General features: G+C 61.8%; 1 protein-coding gene across 1 annotated transcript in view; it reads left to right on the top strand.

Annotated features, from left to right (window-relative positions):
- Positions 1-7,103: 7,103 nt before the first annotated feature.
- The window catches only part of LOC117651342 (ras association domain-containing protein 10-like), a 33,293-nt gene continuing 19,718 nt past the window's right edge, over positions 7,104-20,678 (top strand). The window contains exon 1 of the mRNA XM_034395293.1: positions 7,104-7,256. The gene's annotated coding sequence lies outside the window, so the exon portion shown is untranslated. The remainder of the gene's footprint in view (positions 7,257-20,678) is intronic.

Below are 20,678 nucleotides of genomic sequence, written 5' to 3'. Positions count from 1 at the left end.
GCCATTGACGGCTAGCCCAGGCAGCCCGGCCAGCTCCGATAGTCCTTCCTCGCCTTTCCCAGCGCGCTGATTGCTTGGCCTATCTTGCCAGAGATGAACGCGGGGCGCGGCGGCGCGGCGGCGCGGCGGCGCGGCCAAGGCGAGCTCATTCCGAGCGGAGCGTCGTCGCCCCGTCTCTCTCGCACCCCTCCATCCACGAGTGCGAGAGAGACGGCCGAGCCTGCAGGCGGCGCGCAGTGCGGGCACTGGCCGTCGTCGCCGTGCCGCGCGGTGCCGCGCCCACAGCGCACCTCACGCGTGGGCGGCCACCGCCACGGCACCGCCACGGCCTGCTCCGCCACGCTGGGGGCGCCGTCGTCGTCTTCGGCCGCATCGCGCCGCCCACAGCCCGGCCGCCGTGCCGACTGTTTAAAAACGGCCGAGTGCGCGCATCGAGGCGGATTCGATCCCGTTTCCAGACGGATCCGTGCGACAGGTGTCCCAAGGCCTCCGCCTCCACGACAGCAGCCCCAGTACGTAGTGCGCTGCGTGGTGCACTGGGCAGGGAGGTCGCACTCCGCCACTCGGCGCATGACTGCACTGCCCGCCTACACGGCGTGGCGCGGCGTGGCGGCCGTTGGCGCTCGCAGCAGATTATTTCGTTGCGCGGCTCCGCGGCTCGGTGGTGCAACGGGCAGGCCGCGAGCCAGCATGGAGCCAGCAGCACACTACTTGCACGCCACGGCGCGGCGTGGCACGTCCTGCAAATAGGCTTTCCTGGTGGGACTGCCAATGCCGCAAAGTGTGCCACTCCACTGTCGCGGTGTCGCTGCTCGTCATCCATCGCGGTGCTGCTCACGATTGCGCAACGCCACGCCCAACCAGAGCAGAGCTACCCGTCTCTCTCGCACTCGAGGAGCGTCCCGCAGGCCGGCGGCAAGGCCCGCGGCAGTGCGAGGGAGACGGGGAGTCATTCGGTTCGTTCCGAGACAAAGTGGCGCGATGGCGTCCCGTTCCCACACGCCGCGCGACGCCGGAGAAAGCATTAGGCACAATGCGCCATTCCGCGGACAGGCGGCCAGCCAATGGCAGCGCGGCGCAGCGACCAGCGACCACCGCGACGATCCCTATCGCCGTCATCCTTCCCGGCCGAGCCCGGCAGCAGACGCATTCCGACATCGTCTCTCTCTCACCCACACGGCACGCCGCGGCACGCCGCGGCACGCCCCACGAGTGCGAGAGAGACAGCGACAGCCGTACTGCAGTGCTTTGCAGTGCTTTGCAGTGCCGCAGTCGCCCACGCCGCGACAAGTAGAGCACTAACGTGGCAGCGCCCACCGCGGCGTGCAAGGCCGCCGGCCAACGCCCCGCGCCTCGGACATGACCCCCGACACGCTGGCTTGCGCTGCCTGGCCTCTCTCTGTCTCTCTCGCACTGCTATGGGACGCTCCGAAGCGGTGCGAGAGAGACAGGGCGACGAAAGCCACTATCCGTCGCGGCGGCAAAGAGGCGAAGCGGTGCACCGGGCAGCTCTGCCGGTCCGATTGGGGCTTCGACACCTGCCCGGCGTGATGAGCTGCGTTCCCTTGTCGGCCTGCACGGCGTGCCCCAGCCGCCGGGACACGCTCCGACGGCCGCGGCAGCCAGTAGCCGTCGGCAGCCGGCAGCCGCGGCGTCGCTGGTGGCACCTTCAAGCCCTCCGCGATCAAGTCACGCCACCCTCGAGTACTTGCTGGTACTTACGGTGTGGCGCGGAGCCTGCAGGGCGGCCGGCGGGCCGATGCCCCGTCCGGCAGGACCAGCAGCGTCCGGGAGCCGTTCGCGTCGCTCTGTCTCTCTCGCACTCACGGGGCGTCCCGCGTGGGTGCGAGAGAGACGGCACGGACCGCGCTGTGTGAGTGATGCGAGGGAAGCCCTGCGCGCCCAGCCCCCGGCCCAGCCCCTCCCACGCACTTACCTGCGCATCAAGCCCTACTCCGGCAGTAACGCCGCTCCGCCGCTCGGCCGCTTCACGAGCGCGGCACGCCCAGCGCGCCCAGCACGGCCAGGCCGCTGTCTCCCTCGCACCCCTTCGGGACGCCACTGGAGTGCGAGAGGGACAGAGCGTGTCGCGGGCACAGTTCGGCGAGGCCATGCCGGCGCGGGCAGCAGGGGGCGGCAGGAAGTCAACAGGTGAACGTTGAACAGGTGCGCCACGCCGCGCTCCGCGGGCTGGCTGAGGGGAAGGGGAGGGGGGGAGAGACCGCAACGGACATCGCGTTTTAAATGGGGAGCCAGCCTAGGGACGGCAGTGGAGCGGAACGGGCGACGCGACGCACTTGTAACGACCTTGGCAAGACGACTCGGAAGCCTCCCCTTTCCCCGTTTCGGAACCCCGACTGAGCCTTCTCAGGCGGTTCAGCCACGCAGTTCGTGAAAGCACAACTTCGACATCTTACCCCTCACGGCCTGCATTTAAAAGTTTGCGGGAGCGGGAAATTGTGTGTGTGTGTGGGGGGGGGAGAGGAAATGAAGGAATGTAGACGTTTGATGGGGACGCCTGATGTTGGTAGGGTCTGGCGGAGGGTCTAGGTCACGCTGCACGTGCCCGTCTGCCCGGGTCGCCGCTGCTGCACGCCGCAGCGCAGGCCAACGACAGGCCAACGGGAACGGAGATGATGCGCCCTGCCCTGCCGCCGCTGCCGCAGACGCTGCCGCGCGACCGCACGCTGCCCTGCGGACTGGGAGTCGTTTTCGTCGCTCTGTCTCTCTCGCACCTATACGGAACGCCTCTTGAGTGCGAGAGAGACAGAGCGACGAAAACGAACTCTCAGTGTGCTGCTGGTCCAGGCCTCCGGGCACTCTAACGGACCATTAAGACATCAAAGCCGTTTTTACCCAACTCCCATTCCAACAGGATTTTTTTCGCATGACATGTAACATTCACCGTCGCACAGTCGAGGTGCCCGTCCCGCCACACGCTCTGCGCTGCCCTGCACTGGGCGGAGCCGAGGGCCGGCAACGGTAGGAAGTACTCAAGAGGTGCTTCAACTGCACCCAAAAAAGTCGTTTCTTGAACCAAGATAATACGTGACAGTATACTAATGATGTTTCAAGCAAATCTCCCGCATGGCAAGTAAATCATTTTCTTGGTCGAAGAAACGACCTTTATTTGCATGTACCCCTTCCAAAGAAAAAACAAAAAAATGCGACTGTTACAAGAGATTTTCTTTAAACAAATTTGAGCGGGAGAGAGAGGAATGGCGGTTGGTTGGACGTGCTTCAATGGCTGCGCCTCTTCCCAGTGGATTGGAATTAAGTCTAATTGATCCAAAGCAGCCCGAAAGCGGCGAAAGGCCGCCAAGTGGCCACGGCCAGGCCTCGGCGTCGTGTGCGGGCGGCCGAAGCCATGACAACCGATGGAGCGGCGCGACTCAGGAACTACCCTCTCCCTATATTTATTTTTCCAGCCGTACCTGTGCATTTGAGTAAGCCTCTGCAGCCGCAGTCCTCGATCCATTTCGAACGCTCGTGAATGAAAACGTTGTCGGCTCTGAATTCTGGAGCTCAGGCGCCGTCCCGCGACGCGAGACACGCTGACAATGAGATGACGGATAGCCCCGTCCTAGATAGATACATGGCTGCGTCCGTCCGTCCGTCTTTCCAGCACGCCAATCCAGCAGAGGAAGCGTGGAAGACGCGTCTCGCGTTACCAGCCAACCAAGTGACGGTGTCGCCTTTCAGAACCTTTCAGGACTTTTCAAGGGCTTTCAGGACCTTTCAGGGCATCACAGGCTATTTCAGGATCTTCCAAGACCCTTCAGAACCTCTCAGACCCTTTCAAGACCCTTCAGCTTCAACTTTCAGGACCTTTCAAGACCCTTCAGAACCTTTCAGGACCTTTCAGAACAATTCAGGGACTTTCAGGACCGTTCCAGACCCTTATAAACCTTTCAGAACATTTCAGGACATTTCAAGATCCTTCAGAACCATTCAAGACCCTTCAGAACCCTTCCGGACATCGCAGGCGAGGAAGCGACGTATTCGTCATGTAGGTGCGCGGCAAAAAAGAGGTAGTCTTCCTTCCCACCAGGCGGCGCGCGTTCGCGCCGAAAAAGGCAGCCCTTTGAGCGTTGACCTTTGAGACCATGAGAAGAGATCCCAATCAGCGCAGTGCGTGTCGGAGGATACCTCGGGGGTGCCCGGACGGATACCGACCCGGCCCGCAGAGCCAGCAGAGCCAGCACCAGGCTGTGCACCGCCGCCTCAAATTAATGATGATTCCTATCGAAACACTGTCAGCGCCTTTTCAATAAGGAATCAGCGCGCCCGTCCATAAATATAGGGCCGCTAACGCCGCCTCGCCGCGCCGCCTCGCCGCCGTGCCGCGGCCCCTGGGTGCGTGTGGGTGCGAGAGTGCGTGCGTGAGTCCCGCCAAAACCGCGCCAAACGAACGGCCCCGCCCCGCCCCGCCCCGCCCCGCCACAGTAAAACGGCCGCCGCGCCCGGCGGACGTCCGACCGGCCGGCCGGCCGAAAGCGAGAAAATCGTTACTCACTCCGCAAAGTCGACGGCAACGATGTACGCGTTCCAAAGAGGTCGTGCGCGCGGGGCCATGGCGGGGCGGGGCGGGGCGGGGCCGCCTGCACAGCAATGCAGCGGCACAGCAAAGGTGTTGGGGCCGCGCCGCCGCGCCACTTTGGGCCCAGGGCAGCCCAGGGCAGTGCACTAACAATGTGCGTCAATTTGTCTGCATGCGAAAGTAGCGCCACGCACACACACACTCGTACGCGACAGACAGCGGCACTTTTACTCCCCCCTCCAACTACCTGTCTTCAACCGTCTTTCCCTTCCTCTCTTGCACCCATACAAAACACTTGTTCTCATGATAATCGCTTCCTGAGCGTTGTGCTGCGCGCGTGCGAGAGAGACGGCGATGACGGTCTGGGAAGGCGTGGGGAGGGAGAGGGGGCCTGGTGTTACCTGGTGGCGGTGTCGAGTGTCATCCCGGCCAGGATGAAGACCACCTAATGTGGATGAATGGGCACCAAACGGGCTGGCACGCACGAAAATAAGGATTCCCGATCGGCTGGCGGAGGAGAGAAGCAAGTTTGGGCGATAGTATCGAGAAACGGGCCATCGGCGGTCGCGCCACTGTACTCAATGGGAGTGCTCGGTGGTAATTTTCGTAATAAAGTACGTCGCTCTTCGTCTGAGAAACTAGATGAACTGGGCGGGCAACCCCGTCGGACTGAGATGTTTGTTCCCCGCGCTGATTGAGGCTTGCAACAACAAGGATGTCGGCTCGCCACGGCTCGCCCTCTTCGCTGTCATGCGGGTCCTCCTTTGTCATTATCCGGCCGGGTTGCCCCTTTAGCCGCTCGCTGATCCGCGCCGCCCCGCCCCGCCCCGCCCCGCCCCGCCCCGCCCCAGCGCTTCCGCCCGCCTTTGGGCCGGATGCACGGGGGGTTGCGTGTCCTTCGGCTCCTTCGGCTCCCTGCATTCCCGGCGACGCGGCCACATTTTTTCCAGGCAGCTCCCCGTTGCGACGCGTTGCGATGATGAGGACACTTCACTCGATCGGAATGCCGCAGGCGATGTCGCGAATGCGCCGCGACGCCGGTCCGTAAACAAAACGGCCGAGTGCCGTCGCCAAGTCGGACAGCGGACTGATTCCGAGATCGTCGCTCTGTCTCTCTCGTACCTGCGCGGGAGGCCCCATGGGTGCGAGAGAGACAGAACGACGAAAACGACTCCCGGAATCAGTTTCGTCGCCAAACCATCCCAGCAAAGGCCATTCCATGAGGCCGGCCAGCACTCCGAGCGCCACAACTTTGTGGTCGCCAGCAGCGGGTTGTTGCCCAGAAGAGGCCCGTTGTGATCCGCGAGCCCGGGGCACCGCAGGGCAGGCACCGCAGGCAGGCAACGCCGAGGAGGGACGATCGACACGTCGATACGACCAACAACAACATCTCAATCCGGGGGACAACAAGGAAAACAATCGCTTTGCACCACTTTCACTCACTTGTTTATGTCCGTGGCCGCAGAACGCCGCAGAGCGTCCTCCCGACGCGGCCCCGCGCGGCCCCGCCGAACACACAGCACGGCTGTCTGGACGAGCCGATACCGAGCACACGCCAGCTACCCAGCCAGTCCCCGGAGACGGCGGACGCGGCACGGCACGGCACGGCGACATTGTTGGGATGTTCGGCAGCAGCCGACGCTCGCCCGGCAAGTGGCTCTGCCTTGCTCTGCCTTGCTCTGCCTGCGTTGCCGTCCAATCTCCAGCCCGAATCCTGTCTCGACTCGTTCGTCACCACTTTCGGGCAGTCCCGCCGAGGACAGGCCGATGACGGATTCCCGAAACAGTTTCATGTCGTAATCCGCTGCCCATCCATTCGCAGAACAACACGATTGCACGGATCGCGCACATCAACTCTGTAGGCCAGGAGATAAGTAATGAATCGACACAGCGTTCTGTAATAGGGTGCTCCAATGAATCTTGAAACGGAAAGAAAAAGAATAAAAATAAGCTCTAAACACAGCTTCGGCGCATGCGCGGACGTTTCCCCACTACCCGGTACGCATGCGCAGCAGCTGTTTTTAGGGCTTACTTTTGTTCTTTTTCTTCCCGTTTCAAGATTCATTGGAGTACCCTGTTCGCCTCATGCAAAAACATACATAAGCGACATGTGAATCCCTTGAACACCACTTTATACGTAAATACATAATCATTCTTGTGCGTCTCCGCGGGGCGATGCCGTATCTGCGTAATTTTTGTGGCGCTATTCGGTGAGTACAAAAACGCGTCTAGCTCGGTCGGTGCCCCAGTCGGCGCCCCAGTCGGTGTCCACAACAGGGTACGTCGTCGGCGCGGCTATAGCGCGGCTGGACGGGCGGCTCGAGCCCCGCCGGAGGCGCTGCAGGCCGCATGGCAGGCCGCTGGGGCGGACACACTACGTAGGGCGGACGGACCCGAACGCAGACGGCCGGACCCGGCGCGGCCGGTGGGGCGGCGTAGGGACCCTCTCTGTGCTGGGCCGTGGCTGGGCGCGGCGGAGGGGCGCGTCGGGCGCGGTGCCGCGGTGCGGCGTCGCTGCCGCCGCTTCAGCCTCGCCTTCCTCCGGCTCAGTCGTACTCTGGCCGCCGAGACGCGCGCACCTGGCCCGGCCGCCCCGTGGTTCTCGACGCTCTCAACGTCGCGACTCAACTCGCGTGGCGAACGACGCGGTGCGGTGTTCAGTGCAGTGTAGTGGATTTTAACGCCCAGCTAAGGAATACTTCACCCCTGGTGACCGGTGAGTGTCGTGGTGGTTGGGATTCAAGCGGCTGGGTGACCAACAGAGAGCCACTTCATGCCTTGCCCAAGTCGTGTGGTGGTCATGGTGTCGATAAGATTCTACTTTGTTCGAAATTACGTGTGAGTTTCTGTTTACCTGGGGTTGTCGGAGTTTTGAGTGCAGTACATACATGCAAACGTGCCGCAGTAATCCAGTGTCACAGAGGCAGAAAGGCGGGTGGGTGCACGTCACTTTGTCAAGAAGGCAGCTTAGTGAAGGCAGTGCAGTTAGTGCTCCCATGGCCCCATGGCCCTGAGAGACTTGAATGCGCGCCGGGGTCGCCATGAGGCTCCAGAGGCTCCAGAGGCTCCAAAGGCTTGCCGAGGCTCCCAAAGGCAGGCCGGCCTCGGCGCCGTGAGTCACGGTCAAGCACAATCAATTTGTACAAAGGCGTTGCACTTAGGCCCCTGTCACTGTCACAGGATGACTCATATGTAGCGAGCTTCTCACGACGCAGAGGAATGGGACAGGCTGGCGGGCCGACAGACGGACGGACGGGCAGGCAAGCAGACAGACGGACAGACAGGGAGGCAGAGACAAGAGATTCAAATCGGAAATGCTCTCAGAGAAGCAGGCAAAACAGGCGGGGACGCTACCCTTTTTTCCCCGCTTCCTCCTCGCCTCAGGGGAAGCAACACCTCCGCAACTATCCCACAGGACGAAAAGACAACATGTGTGTGACGCGGGGCGAGCGCGGCGAGCGGGGCGCAGAGGCACAGCCCTACATTCCGACCATTTCACGCGCCGCCTGGTGTGCGCCTGGGTGAGTGAGTGTGCGTTTGTGTGTGGGTATGCACGCGTGGATCTGGGACAGCCGTCTGCATATATGTCGCCTCAGCCTTGGCCACTTTGGGCAGACGGACATGTACGTCATGTGAGTGCCTGTGTGTGTGTGAGTGAGTGAATGCCCGTGATCGTCGAGGCAAAGGAGGGTGCGTGGATGAGTGGCAGATGTGCCCCGCTTGGCGCGCGCTTGGCACGGCACCTGATACTCAGCCGCACGCGCCGTGCCGTGCCGTGCCGTGCCTGCCCCGCATCGCCGTGGTGGCACTGCGCCGGGCCGTGTGCCCCGGGCGGGCAGGCGCACAAGGGCCTTGCCCCCCAGGTGCCCCGAGATGTCCAGATGGCTCGGCTGCTCGGCTCGGCTCGTCGCCGCCGCACCTGCGGAGACTTCATCATCATACGAGATGAGGATCGGAGATCTGAGACGCCCCGCACCCGCCGCGCCGCCGGCCTAGGCCGCCCCCGGGACATCCAGGGCCTCCCCCGGGACATCCACGACGACGCGCTCCCCTCCCCGACGCGAGGACGCGCATCCGGTTGGTGCGCTCCGCGTGCACCGTGTGCACCCAGGTCGTCGGCCTGGCCCTTTAAAAAAGAGCAGAGGGCACCTGGGAGAGCACCGAAGGGCACGCTGAGACGTGTTTCACCAGCTGATGACGCACACAGGGACATAAGTCTGCTAAACTCGTGCGCTATGATGGATACCGCCAAGAAAAATAGCACCAGTCGGAGAAGTGCGAATAATAATACAGTCCAATTTCTGTGCTAGGCCTGTGCAGGGATCAGTTACGTGTCGGTGTGAAAGGAATGTGTCGAGCCTCGCCTCCATGCCCCATGACGGGGCTAAGCACACAAAGCTAGCGGTACGGCCACACAAACACACAGGCACTGCACCCCATTTCGCTGCGACATGGAACGGTATATTATTCTTCTTTAATGCCATTAACCCACAAATGCAAAATGCCGATTGTAGTGGGCCCGGCTGGCGCTGGCAGGCGCGAGGCTGGCGTGGCTGCGTTTTGAATGGGGCGGACCGTGCCGTATGAATCATTGAAGCTTATCGAGCCACGCCCTGTGTGAGTTACTCTCACTTCGAAGCAAAACGAAACCCTTTTTTTTAGCGGCGTCGTCCTTTATTGTTGCAAATTACTTGTCCCCGGAGATTCCCACCGCCCGGCCGCCTCGCTCCAGCCTTGCTCCGTGGACGGCGTGGTGATGGCGCGGGCCTCAGCCCAAACTGATTGTGGCGTCGATCCTACTGCTGGAGTTTCCAGCGCTGGAACAAAGCCTGCTGGCCCTGTCGCTCCAAGCCGGGCCAAGCTGGGCCAAGCGTGGCGTAGCAAGCGTAGCGCACACTGTTGAGCAATTGCCCTCAGCGGTGGGAAAACATGTCTCCATAATGGATGGTTGGCGGAGTCGCAGCCGCGCAGCCGCAGAGTAAGGTTGGCAACTCTCGTCTCATCACCATGCCGTGCCTAGAGCGCCGTGCCCCGCCGCGCGCCGCGTCCCTTTTCGCCCTCCAGCTCCAAATGGGCTGATGACAAGCCGATAGTGCGGGGGCGCGGGAAAAGACTCGGTTTTTGCGAAACAGCGGTGCGGCGGGCGGCGAACCGAGGACCTCAGGACGAAAGACGCAAGACACGCGTGCGGGCGACCGTCCACGCCGCGACGCTCCGCTGGCTGCTCTACAGTGCTTCATTGAACGCCCATATCAATGTGGACTGAAACTAGGTGGTTTGCGAACGGTGTGTCACCCATCCACGTCCGGTGAGGTATGATAACAGCTGGGCTGCTATCGTTTTGAGAGTTCGGTGGCGGGTGAAACGATGGCTGTTGTTTCCTCGTGGCAGCGGGCGTTCCCCTCAATAAAACGCCGGGACTGGCCCGCACCCATTCCCGTTGCGTAAAAAACATAATTCAAATCATTATCGAATCATTATTATGATGGGGATGCGCGCCGCGTTGCGTACACCGGGGCCGTCCGTCAATGAACCGAGGCGTAACCTCCCAAGGAGTCTCGTGGATCTCACTCCGTTCGAAAGGTAGAAATAACCACCGAGAATTGTGAACGTCATTGCTCTTAAGGGCAGTGCTTCTGTCTTGGGTTCGGCGGGTTTCGCAACACGGTTGGCATCACTGGGTCTGCGTAGTTGGTGAAAACTCGTCAAAACCGCACCTGAATACTGTCGATATTTTTCGTCATTTTCACGTTCTCGTGACGCGGTCCGCCCACTACCTGTGTTGGCGGCTCACGCCACTGCCACGCCACTGCCACGCCACTGCCACGCTACGTCACGCCACTGCCACGTCACGCCACGCGGCAGGCTGCGTCTCCTCACGGCGCGGTCGCGGCGCGTGCGTTGTCTTGTCGAGGTGAGTCAGGTGAGGTTTCGTGGGAATTCATTTCGGAGTGTCGGCCGGCGTGTGTGAAACGAAACGGTACGGCGCTAGGACCGCGGCTGTCCTTGCGTGCGTGAGAGAGAGAGAGAGAGAGAGAGAGAGAGAGAGAGAGAGAGAGAGAGAGAGAGAGAGAGAGAGGGGGCAATAACAGTCTTGGGGGACGAGAGCGCGGGCGTCGAGGTCTCCCTCATGCCGGTCGCGCTGGCGGACCAAGGTGAGGAGTAAATCCTCCACAACAACGCCATCTTGGTAGGCCGGAAGCGCTCAGGCCCAAATTTACAGTCGTTTGCTTGCTAGCGTCGCTCGAACGGGAGGCCTGGCCGCCACTTCGACGGAGTCATGAATATGTGCTTGGAAGCCTTTTCTCTCATGGCGCTCTTAGAGGCGTTTGTTGGCTCGTTTTTCACCGTCCTTGAAGTGCTGCTCACCGGCGCTTGACATGACACGTGGGCAGGGGCGGACTTTCAAACTGCTCAACATCAAGGTCTCGCGGAAAAATAAAACCTAAAGCGAGCGCAGGTAACTTGACAACACCTGAGCAGGAACACCGTCTTCCGCAGTGTACCGAATACCACCGCCGAGAGATTTCAACGACTCAGGGCTCTCTTTGCCTGAGGGTCGGTGTCCAGTCCAGCACACTGCAGCACGCCGGCCGGCCGGCTTGGACTGATGAAACGCTTCGGTAATTATAATCCAGTTACCAGGGAAGGCCCAGGCCCTGGGCCAGAGGCTATGAGGAAATAGATTCCAGGCGCCGATAAGGCCGGCGAGCGCCCACTCATAAGGGCTGCCCTGTCCGCCAGCAGCGCCAGCAGTCCGGCCGCGGAGGAAAAGGAAGGGACAACTTGATTTCCCTCAGCCAAGTGGGCGTTCAGTTCTTCTTCAACCACGGAACTGGTAGACAATCAGCTTCAACCAGTACGGTGTTTTGGGGGTACAGAGTACGGTTTTGGGGGTACACGGTATGGTTTTTCGTAACCGGGGCTCCTAGGGAAGGCTGGGGCACCGCTTTTCCAAGCATCGCGAGGTATGGTGGCCATGGAAACAAGCGACCACCGACTAGCGAGGAAACTTGTTTAAACGTACACACGAGCCGGCCCCCGCGGCACCGGCCGCCTTTCACCGCCTTGTCCTTGAGTGCATTTGTGCAAGGCGGTGCCTGCAGGCGGTGTTGCGGGGCCTTCCTCGCGGTGCGCGCTGGCCGCGTAATCTGATGATGCTGTAAAGATGTGTTGCGGTCGCGGCCTAAACGAGGCAGGACGTTGCGGCCTTCCGGCAGTGCGAGGGTCCTGGAAACGAGGCGGTCGCTGGCAGCCAGCGAGGGAGCCACGCACGGCCAAGGGGTCGCACCCAAAGTACCCAAAAATTTACATGCAATAGATTGACTCGAAACATTGAAGTGAATTGGTTCACGAAAGGACGTTCTAAGGTGCGTTCCGAGTCCGCCGAGTGCCAGGCAGTGCCGGGCCAAACCAAGCGGGGCAGATCGGCCCTCCCGGCAAGTCACGCGGGATTGAGTCATTGGGTGGCGGAGGGTGTCGCAGGCGGGCCCTAGCGGTGGCCCTAGCGGTGGCCACGTCCCTGGAAGAGAAAGAGTCGTGAGGAAGATTGCCGCCGCGAAGGAAACCATTAACTAGAGTTCCGAGCTCTTAGCCGTCATTACTGAGTGTGTCTGGAGGTACGCCCGGCCCCGGGTACGCCACCGCGGGGGGCAGGGCGGGGCGGGGCGGCGTGCTCGCGGCCCGTTGCTTGTGACGATCCGAGCGTGTTGCCACCGTTATGGTGACCTCGGCGCCCTCCTAGTGTGGAGTTCAACGCACAGAGGGAAAAGGGCCCTCCAGTTCTTCGTTCCATTCCCCACTATCGAGTGACAAAACTCGTTACCAAAAGCAATTTGTGTGTCTCCTTGAGGGCCTTGCACTAGCCGTTCGCATGTAACAATCTGTCACAAAGGCACTGCGAGCAGGTCGAGCCCACTCCACCTCCCAAGTCGTTTTTCGTGCTTATAAGAGCTCTTTCAGAAGGCCCCCGTCGATCGAGAGCAAGACGGCCTTCCGGTGGAGATTGTTGGCTGTGGGTCCAGCACGCTGCAGACACGGAGCTGGAGCCGACTTTCCCGGCCAGGGTTTCCCATTTCCCCCGGCACGCCGTGCACGGTAGCCGGCGAGTAGCCGCGGCAATCCTACTCGCTTATTTATCCGCACCCTAATTTCCATTCTCGCGTTTGAGCGTCGAGGCGCCCAAATGATTTTATCCCGGAGCCGGCCGGCCGGATCGGCCAAATTACTCGCCGCGATGGCTGTATTTAAAGTAAATCACTTTCCCAGTGCCGGCCCTCGGGGCCATGCCCGCCACGCCGATGGGCCATCGCTCGCATTAACAAATGAGCGCGGCCTTTTTGAAGCGAGTCGCTATAAACAACGACCACTTTGGCCGATGAGTCCGTTTGCACGGCCCGGGGAGGCCCGGGGACGCCCGGTGGTCCTCTCTGCCAGCGACCCCCACTGGACGTTGGCCAGTCAAAACGTTTGTCCTCAGTTATCAAACCGTGGCTTTCCCGAAACACCGAAGGGACATTCTAATTTCCCGAGATTCTGTTAGGACAACATATGGGAAGTTTTAACGGTAGTATCTCATAGATTGGTAAATTGTTGCAACAGTTTCCAGGCCCTTTCTTAGCTGCCCACTGTGGGTGTAGCGACGTGCGCGCTCAAGGCCGCGTTCACGAAAGCAGCCGCCCTGCCGCCCTGCTCGAATCTGAGCTGCTCAGCCGTGACGAGGAAGGGGCGGGCTGCGCGGCACCGCCAGCAGGCTGTCTCTCTCGCACCCCCTCGGGACGCCCCGTGAGGTGCGACAGAGACTCGCCGCTCCAGGCCCGGCAGTGGGGCGCTGTTCATGGCCAATCAGAATCCTTTCGTTACTTTATGTCCCTATCGCGCCTCGAAGAAGTATGCGGCTACCCGTCTTGCGTGTCTTGTTGTTGTTTTGTTGCGTTTAATCGAGGCATTTGGCTTGGAGGCGAAATGGGCCGTTCTTGCTCCTACGCGCGTCGGACAGCTAGCCAGGGCCATGGCCAGGAGGCACAGCACCGAGCCTCGACGCGCTGCGATGCTCGCACTGTTTGCTCAAGTTATTAGAAGCCAGAGCCCCATGCCGCGCCGTGCCGTGCCGCGCCGTGCCGTGCCGTGCAGCATCGCGCCGCATCTAGAATATTTATGACGCATCGAGCAGCAAGAATGGCCCGTGGCTGCCTGCCTGCCCGCCTGCCTGCCTGCCTGCCTGCCCGGCTGCCCATGGCGCGGACACGGCCCAGACATCGCGGCCCACGGACGATGTTCTTCGGATCGCGGGTAGAAGAACACACCGCTCAATTTTCGGTTGCACAACCTACGGAACACGCGGGGAATTTCGTTGCTTGTGTTTAATGGGCAACCATCAACCTAATGAACAACACTTGAATCAGAATAGTTCGAAACAAGCTCTTGTTTTTCTTCACAGACGTATCACGGATGGGCTGGAAAATGAAAATTGAGCGTCTGGATGGCGCGAGCCTGGGGGCGTGGCGGCTTTTGCGCTATCCAGGCAATCGGGTCCGCGCGACGCAACGCAGCAACGCACTGCACCACCGCGGCCGTGCGAACAGTCTCGACTTGAACTTGGCGGGCGGGTTGCTGCGCGTTGGCCGTCGTGGCGGCGGGTCGCAAGGCGGGGTGGTTGAAACAACGTGGCGGTGACCGGGTGGAGTGTCTGTCAAGGGACACGCCGTGCCCGCGGGGCAGAGTGTGTGGTTTGCCCTCCTTTCTGCCGCACGAACGACACCTACGATCTGGCTGTGCTGCAGACTGATTTCGAGGGGCCTGTTCGTCGCTCTGTCTCCCTCGCTCTCACGGGGCGTCCCGTGTAGGTGCGAGAGAGACAGCCGACTCTCGGCAATCAGTGTGCTGGCGGGGCACGCCGATCAGCGAGACTTGGGCGGCGCGCCGCCGCGGGCGCTGCGCTGAGCGTGCTGCGCGCCCTGTGCTGTGCGCCCCATTGTCTCGCGCCTTGTCGGATTCGACGAAATGCGGTTTGCACGGCCTGACTGCCTGACGGCGTCCTGGGCGACCCCGGCGGGCGGAGGGCGTAGGGGCGCCCGGAACACGCAACGGGTTGCCTCACACACCGCCTCCGGCCGCGCGGCGCAGAGACACTGCAAGTCCGCTCGGCGGCACTGCTCTGCACGCGCGCGCGCGGGGGAGCAACTTAGTCTCAGCTTCGAACTTGTGCGGAGCGCGGAGCCACCTCCTCCCTGTCGATTCGCTGGACAGAAGCCCCGCCGCGGTGGGTCCGCCAAACAGAACCAGCAGTGCCGTGACCAAAGCGTCACGGTCCAGCCGCGGCTCTGCATTGTGGTGTTGCCAAGCATGATTGTAGTAGCGGGCGAATATCGCGTCGTTAGCCAGGGTGGCCAACATGGCTGACCGCGCCAAACGCCTCGCCTCGGACTTTATTGAGCCGTTGTTGGCTGCCCTGGCTCTGCCCTGGATGTGACAGCAGCACGGCCTTCCTGATTGGCCGGCTCGCGGCGGCAAGGTCAACGGCTATCCAGACGCTTTATGGCACCCGGAATACACCTGTGTGTGCGCGCGCCCGCTTGCTGACGATGGATGTCGGGCAAGGCTGCCAAATGAGACGACAGGCACAACACCTCCACCGCCCCACACGGACCACTTTTTTCCCGCCGCATCGTTATGGACCTCGTAATGATGCCAAGAGAGCCACAATGGAAACAACCTCGATTGCCGATTCGACATTTATTTCCCCCATTCCCCTTTGGGCCATAACTTGGCGCCTCGCAAAAGAGTCGCCTAGTACAGCGGTTCCCAACCTTGGGGTCGCGACCCCAAATGGGGTCGCGAAAAAATTTTGAGGGGTCGCGGCGAGGTGGCTGGGGTCGCCTGGGGTCGTGGTGGTTTCCCGGCTGGCCCACACGCCGAGCACTGGCTGCTTAAATGCCGCAAAGTTGATCAAAACGGTCACAAATGTGTGTAAAAGATCGTGTTTTGGGTCGACTTTAAGCATCCACTGCTTCTGATCCGAGGCGGTAAATCGCCCTCCCTCAACGGGCAATTGGTCTTTGGACCTTCCTTTTGCATGCCTTTGTTACGGAGTGCAATTATCTGCCTCAGTTTGGAAGCAGTACTGCCGCAAAGTTGGTCTAAACAGTCACAAATGTCTGTGAAAAATCGTGTTTTGAGCCGACTTTAAGCATCCACTGCGTCTGATCCGAGGCGGTAAATCGTCATCCCTCAACGGGCAATTGGTCTTTAGACCTTTCTTTAGCATGCCTTTGTTACGGAGTGCGATTATCTGCCTTAGTTTGGGAGCAGTTTTGCCGCAAAGTTGATCAAAACGGTCACAAATGTCTGAAAAATCGTGTTTTGATCAACTTTGCGGCAAAACTGCTCCCAAACTAAGGCAGATAATCGCACTCCGTAACAAAGGCATGCCAAAGAAAGGTCTAAAGACCAATTGCCCGTTGAGGGATGACGATTTACCGCCTCGGATCAGCCGCAGTGGATGCTTAAAGTCGGCCCAAAACACGATTTTTCACAGACATTTGTGACTGTTTAGACCAACTTTGCGGCAGTACTGCTTCCAAACTGAGGCAGATAATTGCACTCCGTAACAAAGGCATGCAAAAGGAAGGTCCAAAGACCAATTGCCCGTTGAGGGAGGGCGATTTACCGCCTCGGATCAGAAGCAGTGGATGCTTAAAGTCGACCCAAAACACGATCTTTTACACACATTTGTGACCGTTTTGATCAACTTTGCGGCATTTAAGCAGCCAGTGCTCGGCCTGTGGGCCAGCCGGGAAACCACCGCGACCCCAGGCGACCCCAGCCACCTCGCCGCGACCCCTCAAAATTTTTTCGCGACCCAATTTGGGGTCGCGACCCCAAGGTTGGGAACCGCTGGCCTAGTACCAGGACGTCCCAGGCCCCCGAGAAGAGTGTCTCTGCACTGGTCCCCGCCCGGCAGCGTCGTCACCGCTAGCCTCTGTATGTGGTTCCCGGTTCCCGGTCGGGTCATGTGTGGCACACTGTGTGGCACTCTGTGTGCTTTCTCACGGAAACGTCCATACAAGTCTAGCCGTGCCGAGGCACCGAGAGGCACCGAGGTACCGCAAGTCATTCGGAACTAATCCGTGGGAAAGGGCGGGAATCGGGGCACGCACGAGACGCCTTGTCGACGCCATGCCACTCACTTCCCACGCGGAAGGCAATGGAAAAGGTCCTTTTCCATTTCGTCCGTTTCCGGCAGTTCGACTGCTTTCTTGGCGCCGTCCGCGAGGGCCGTCCGCGAGGGCCGGCAGCAGCCACTCTCTTCCGTTCAGCCGCGTTCAGCCCTGTCGACTGGGCCGAGCCGGTAGCGGCGTCGCGCGGGGGCTAATTCACTCACAACGTTTTGCTCGTCGTCGTGTACCCAGTGTACCCGCCCCGGTCTCCGCGGACAGCCTTGTCGTTCAGTTTACTGGCGGCGAGTTTATTTCGCCGCCTCCGTGCAGCCCGAGTGTTTCCAATCCCGATCCGACATTGACACACACAGCGCAGCGCCAAGGGCAGCAGCCGTGGACTCACAACCTGTTCGCGTGGCGGCCGCCTCGTAGCGGTCCTCGCTCGGGCCCTCGCGGTCCTCCGTGAGTGCTTGCTTCTCTAACGACCTTCGAGGGCTCTATCACAGTCCTCGCGCGGTCTTCAAGGGAGGGCCTCAGTGATGGCTCTCCTCGCTCGGTCTTCAAAGAGAGCCTCAGGGAGTGCTCTCTCTGCCGGTGGCAGCCTGTGGCAGCCCCATAGGGCGCCTGCGGGTCGGATTACACGCGTTGCAGTGCAACAACAACAACAACAACGTCGTCGTCTCGGCCAATCGGCTCGTCGTGCGATGCGCGCTGTGCGATACGACTCCGGGCTGCCGTGCCAGGCAGCGCCAGTGCCAGTCACGTCGGGGCGTCGTCACAGCACGGCGGTAGCTAATCACCTCAGCAGTCTCATTCCGTCTCTCTCTCTAACCCGAGCGACGCCCCGAGAGTGCGCGAGAGACTGCGACAGCAGCGGCGCTCTGCTCGCTCCCCCGCGTGCAAGTCTCCGCGCCGCGCCGCGTGCTGCCCGCCTGCCCGCAACGCGCATCAATTTGATTGTGGTGCCGGCCTGTGGGGCCTGCAGGGCCGAAGGGCCTGACCGTCGGCAGCGGTATCCTCCCCGCCTCGGCTGGGTGGTCCTCGCCGTTCTGCGGAGCCGGAGCCGTAATCTTCCTTTCCAACTTGATCGCGGCTCCGCGCTCCGTGTCTCTGTCCCTTCGTGGTCGTTGGCACTGCGATGAGAGAGGGGCAGGTCGCGGCTAGACCGTCCTTCTTCACACCTGCACACGCAGGCCGCGCGGCGCCACTGCAATATCGGGCGGCTTCTGCGCTTCAAGTCTTGCACTTTTTTATAAAATCAGCGCGAAGCGCTTCCTTCATTTCCCGCAGCGGTATCTCCTTGCGCCCGGGGCAGGAGCCTCGCGGGCCTCGCGTCACCGGGACGCTGACTGGAGAGACAGAGAGAGAGAGAGAAGGAGAGAGGCCGAAAGCGGTTGCGGTTGGCTAATGCAGCCACTTGGCGGAAGGATCGTGGAGGAGGACTTCGACCTTCACACACACACTCTCCTCACACTCACACACACACACACACACGGCGCGGTCCAGAGGCAGGAGGCCTCCCGCATCCCGCGCAGTGGGCCAGCTCGTAAGTCCGGCGGAGGACGGGCTGCGGGAGGCTAGCCCGTCGCGGCCTCGGTGCAGCGCGGCGCAGCGCGGTGCAGGGAGTTGGTGAGACGGGAGGCACTACTTCAAGTCCTGGGCGTGCGTGCCGCATGCCTAGCCCGCTTCATGGTCCAAGCGGCACGCCGGTCGTTGCTTCGGCCTCGTCCGCGGCGTTCATTCACCGTGCTCAGCGACGCTCAGCGTGTTCACCGTGTTCACCGCCACGGCTGGCGGGGCAGCGCGACGGCACCGCACCGCACCGCGCGCCAGCCGAGTGCAGCGAGTGCACCGCGCGCGAGCAGAGCAGTCGTCGGGGCGCCGCCGATGAGCGGTTCTTCCGGGCGGGTGTCCACCGTGTCTATTTCCACCGCCAACTGCATTCTCGGAGCCGCGCGCCTCGCTCGCGTGTTTGAGGAGCAAAAGTGATGAACGGGGCTCGGCGCGGCCAGGCCGGCGGGGGCCTTGGCCGAGCCCGGGACGGCCCAGCCCGGGACGGCCCAGCCCGCACGTAACACCGCGCGGCACGACGCTGTTATCTTTTTCCGGTCTAGAAGACAAGAGCAGGCCAAGGGCTGCGCTAGGCTGCGCCATGGCTGCGCTAGGGACACAACGCCGCAAGTCGACCGCCGCGGCCGGCAGTCACGGCGTTGTAGCGCCGCCCGGTCACTGCCCTCGGCCCTCGGCCCTCCGCGGGGCGCGCGGCGGCCACGGATCAAAACACGAAAAAATATGACGCGTCTCGGAGGCTGCAGGCAGAGCGGGCAGCGCGGCCCGAAGCGCGCAGGCCGTGCAGGCCGCATTCAAAATTGGGGCCGCATTGCCGCCTGCCTTTTTTGCCGTGGATAGCGCGACACTCCAGATGGAGACGCCGCCATTTTCATAACGGAAGCGACGAATTTGCCGCACAGCGCGCCCGCCCGATTTGTTTGCCTCTTTCTTCGCGCTTCGCGCCGAGACCGAGCGAAGCGCGACGCGACTTACAGTGCGCAGCCCCCGCGCCACGCCGCCACGCCGCGTCCACCCGTTGTGTTGCGCATTTCATGTCATTTTATTGGTCCACTTGGCGGCGCGTGTCGCGGGCAAGGCGTGTCGGGAAACAACGCCGCCAGACGTCAAATCCAAATACTGCAAAGTGGAATCCGAGCGCGATATTTTCGAGCATTATCTTTCCTGTTTCACGTTCGTGATTGTTACAACAAGTCTTGCTTCGAGTGTGACACCGACAAAGTGCCTTTTCCGCCTTGCCGTTGTCCTTCCCCGCGACACAGTGGCGCCATTTCTCATCGGCGTGACGGTGTCTTTGGCGGGGGACGGCCCGGACGGCCCGGGTGCGAGGCGGACCGGGGCGGACCGGGGCGGTGCGAGTTGACCTGCTTGTTTGTCCGGACCGTCTGGCCCCCTGACTGTCCCCCCGGTTGGCTGGCTGGCCCCTGACCCGGCCCGGACTTGCTGCCCGTCGTGCCAACGGTCCATATGGAGCTGGACCAGCCCGGCCCGCCAGCCCAGGCCAGCCCGGGCAGGCCGGATCGTTTTATAGGCGCGTGGTGCCAGCACGGTGCCAGCACTGCACAGGACTTTAGTATCTCGACACCTCGCGGACTCATCGACCTATCTCCCAAAGCGAGCGAGGCGTGCGTGTGTTCGCGCGCCTCTGTGTGTGTGTTCGCGTGTGTGCGTGTGTGTTGCGAGCGCCTGGACTCCGGCCAGCGACTGCAGCCGGCCCAACGGGACGCTGCTACCCTAGAATCTGGTGATGGCATGCCCTAAACTGTCACGATGCACGGCTGGTCAGGCTGGCCGGGCTGGGCACCCCAAACCGCCTCCAGCAGCCTCTAGCCTCCAGACGACGGGCAACTGGTTGCCCTATCCGACGTCCACGGCGGCGCAGAGTCCGCGGCCACGCCGGCCATGCCTTCTTAGCCAGCCGACCGGCCGGCAACCCGATCCAGCTAAACGGCGGCCTCGCCGACCTGGCCGAGGGCCGGGCAATGGGCACGCCGTGGCACGCCGCGGCACGCCGTCATGCATTAGGGCGGCGCCAGTGGCTGCTCGCTGCCGAGTGCGTAATGGCGGTAATGCAGTCAACCCGGCAAAGCGGCCAAAACGCGCCGATCACGCCGAGATCACGGAGCAGGCCGTCGGCGAGGCCGTCGGCGCCGCGACCGACGCGAGGCCGCATGGCCGCAGCAATCACGCTGATGAACGAGATGAGCAGCGAGTAGCGAGCCACGGCAGTTCTTTAGTTCCACAAGCTGGACGGTCCCATGTCGGCGCAGTCTCTTGCTTTACGTTAGCCCAGTGACTGGGAGCTTCGCAGCTCTCCCTCTCTCTCCCTGCTACGACGCGCCCGGCCCGTGAGAGGGAGAGAGACGTCGTGCAGGTCCCCCAAGGCTGCTGCTGGCGGGGTCGCGGCGCTA

Source organism: Thrips palmi, unplaced genomic scaffold (genome assembly GCF_012932325.1).
Source record: "Thrips palmi isolate BJ-2018 unplaced genomic scaffold, TpBJ-2018v1 HiC_scaffold_5, whole genome shotgun sequence".
Lineage (NCBI taxonomy): Eukaryota > Metazoa > Arthropoda > Insecta > Thysanoptera > Thripidae > Thrips > Thrips palmi.
The sequence above is the reverse complement of the archived record's forward strand: the minus strand, read 5'-3'. Positions and strand labels throughout refer to the sequence as shown.